Source organism: Triticum dicoccoides, chromosome 7B, assembly GCF_002162155.2.
Source record: "Triticum dicoccoides isolate Atlit2015 ecotype Zavitan chromosome 7B, WEW_v2.0, whole genome shotgun sequence".
Taxonomy (NCBI): Eukaryota; Viridiplantae; Streptophyta; class Magnoliopsida; order Poales; family Poaceae; genus Triticum; species Triticum dicoccoides.
The window spans coordinates 766549474-766553077 of record NC_041393.1 but is presented as its reverse complement, the minus strand read 5'-3'; the positions used below and the strand labels follow the sequence as shown (position 1 = coordinate 766553077).

General features: G+C 33.5%; 1 non-coding gene across 1 annotated transcript; it reads left to right on the top strand.

Moving 5' to 3' along the window:
• The first annotated feature begins 3250 nt into the window (after window positions 1-3250).
• On the top strand, window positions 3251-3323 carry TRNAR-CCG. The gene has a single exon. It is a non-coding gene; the product is annotated as a tRNA-Arg (tRNA).
• Window positions 3324-3604: the final 281 nt, after the last annotated feature.

The window sequence follows — 3604 nt, the reverse complement described above, 5'->3', positions numbered from 1 at the left end:
TCGGGGTGGGCTCGTTTCTTTTTGTCGTACCGATTCGGCTCCTATAAGGGGCACGGGGTAACAAAATAGTCCAGCCATATATATATATATATATATATATATATATATATATATATATATATATATATATATATATATATATATATATATATATATATATATATATATATATATAGAGAGAGAGAGAGAGAGAGAGAGAGAGAGAGAGAGAGAGAGCTGAAATGCTTATTTCTCCGCCGAGGAAACGAAAATGCATATTTTCACAATCACACCATTTGGATCCTCTTATTATATTGGAGTGATGCTCCCCTATTTATTTCATATTTTTTTATTAACTTTCAATACGTTAAATATTTAGCAAACCTTAACAAGTTCGGTGGTAAACAATGATAGACATAGTTTTACCAATATAACTACTTCTCTGTACTCATGGGAGTATATACTCCCGTCTTCAATATACCTCATATACGCATTAATTGTACCTCTATATCATTCTTAATATAGTTCATGAAATATTCTAAGATACCCAATATGAGTTTTGTGGAAAAAAATATCATTTGCGAAGTACATTTTGTAATATACTTTTTACATGTACGAACAAATCAGTATGTACGTAAACCAATAAGAATATGTAGACTCACATGAATTTTTTCATGAAAATCATTTTGTGGTATCTAGTAATTATTAATGAAGTACTCTCTCCATTCCTAAATATAAGTCTTTTTAGTGATTCCAATAAGAGCCTACATACGGAGCAAAATGAGTGAATCTATACTCTAAACTACATCTATATACATCCGTATATAGTCAAAAGTGAAATCTCTAGAAAGACTTATAATTAGAAATGGAGGGAGTATATATTAAAAATAATAAAGAGGTATAAAAGGTTCATCTATGTTGTGATGAAGAGCGGGAGTATGTACGCCCTAGATAACCATTTGAAAAATGCTAAATGTGTATGTACAAAGTGTTAAATGTGTACACAGACACACACACACACAGAGAGAGAGAGAGAGAGACACACACACAGAGAGACACACACACACACATCAAGCATTTGAAAAATGCTAAATGTGTGTAGAGAAAATGTTTCTCACATATACGAAAATATATACAATGTGTATGAAAATTGTTGATCATGTGTTTAAAAATATTTTAATCAAGCATTTGAAAAATGTTAATTAAGTATTTGAAGAGTGTTAATGAAATATTTGAAAAATATTAAATATCTATAGAGAGAATGTTTGACATGTATACAAAAAAAAGAAAAAAAATGTGTACAGAAAAATGTTGATCATGTGTTTAAAAAAATGTCCATAGAGAAAATGTTTGTCATGTATATGAAAAATATCTACAAAATGAAATAATGTGTATTAAAAAATATTGATCATGTGTTTAAAAAATGATAAATGTGTATAGAGAAAATATTTCTCATGTCTACGGAAAACTGTATACCAAAAATATACAATGTGTATGAAAAATGTTGATCGCGTCTTTAAAAAATTGTTACTCAAGTATTTTAAAAAATTAATCATATTTCATTTTTTAACCAAGCATTTGAAAAATGTTAAATGTGTTTAAAAAAATTGTTTGTCATGTATATGAAAACTATATACTCCCTCCGTCCGGAATTACTTGTCGCAGAAATGTATAAAAGTGGATGTATCTAGAACTAAAATACATCTAGATACATCCATTTCTTTGACAAGTATTCCCGGAGGGAGGGAGTATAAAACAAGTAAAATTTTAAATGTGTATATAAATTCTTCCTAGAGTATACACAAAATGTACATTGTGTATGTAGAAATGTTTATTCATGAAAACAATATTTGTCGTGTGTTCAAAAATGTGACCAAGTATTTCAAAAAATGTTAATCTTGTATTTGCAAAATTTTAAACGCGTATATAAAAATGTATTAAATATATCATAAATGTACGGTGTGTATGAAAAATTGTAGTCATAAAAATTATTACAGTTTTCAAAAAGTGAAATCATATATTTCAATAATATGTATATAAAATATTTTTAATGTATACAAATAATGTAGAATGTCTACTGCATTTTGTTGGCATGTGTTGAAAATAATGAAACCAAGATAATCCAAAGAAGAAACAAAGAAAAATAAAAAGCCAATAACAACAAAGAGAACTGGAAAAAAAATGCAAAAGAATGGTAGCAATGGAAACTGAGAAAGAAACAAGAAAAAATGAAGAAAACCAAGAAAGAAAGAAAGAAACTAAATCAAAGAAAGAACAAAAGAAAATCCAAAAAAGGAAGGACAGTGTAACACGGTGAAAAATGGAACAGTGCAACACAGTGAAAAAACAAATTATAGTACTGGGTCAGCCCAGTACTATAGCCGTGCGAGGAAGCTTCAGGTGAGGCCAGACTGCATCTCGCTATAAGCAAGATATAGCCCCGGCACTAAAAAGTTTCTAGAAGGTTTAAGCCGACGGGGAAGTCAACTTGAGCCGGCAGCCCATTTAGGAAGCTAGCGGGGACGTAATAATGGTCGCTCTATAAGCGCTAAATAGGAAATGGCTTGGAGAGGAGCAATGCACTGGCCTCGTCCTCGCGGAGCTCGATTGAAGTTTTAGGAATACATTACCAAGCTCAATTAGCACGAGTCTGTTATTAAGTTTTAGGAATACATCCACCAAAAGTGACCAAGTTCTGCTTATATCAGGCTGTGCAGAATATGATGCCAACAATACATCCATGCTAATTGCACAATGTACTCGTATAGGCTACGTACATTAACAAACAGACTCGGCGAAAGTCAAATCCACCTCGGCAAAGACGCTGCCGAGTGCTACACTTGGCAAAGACGACTCGGCATAATGGATAATCCATCCATTAAATTAGACAGTTGAGAGATTTGCTTCCCTGTACATCATATCCAAGAGATGTTTTCTAATCGGGTCTAACCTCCTATTTGTAACGTTCTGTTCTTCCCTTCTACTGGAATGAAAAAGTAGAGCTCCTGCTGTTTGCACCAAAAATAACAACCCTTCTACGTGAAAAAAAGAGAGGAAATCACGACAAGAATTACATTAGGTGGATAACAAGTAACTAAAATGCTTATTAAGTTATAAGTAATATACTGCTGTCTTCTCTCTCTCGAATCCACCAAGAAGTCGGCGCAAAGCAGGCTCACACGATTGCCATCTACTAGTCCGTCCCATAATGTTCTTAAATTATGGGACGGAGAAAGTAGTTTACAGCGCAAACTTAGAAATTGAGCACACTGGTCGCATGGCTTAATGGATAAGGCGCTCGCCTCCGGAGCGGGAGATTCTGGGTTCGAGTCCCAGTGTGATCGGATCACTGCTTTTTTTTTCTCTATCCTTCTTCTCTTCGTACGTTTGCACTTTACAAATAAAATACATCTCTCTTTTCATTAGGTTATGGGAGGTTTGCTGGTCGGCGTATCCTTCTTCTCTTAGCATGTTTGCACTTTACAAATATACATCTCTCTTTCCATTAGGTTGTGGGAGGTTTGCTGGTCGGTGTTGAAGCATCTTCAACGCTGACTCGGGTATTTGCTCCTGCATCTGTTTGCAGATAAGGGGATCAGTCCGCGGACAAATACACATCTCTCTT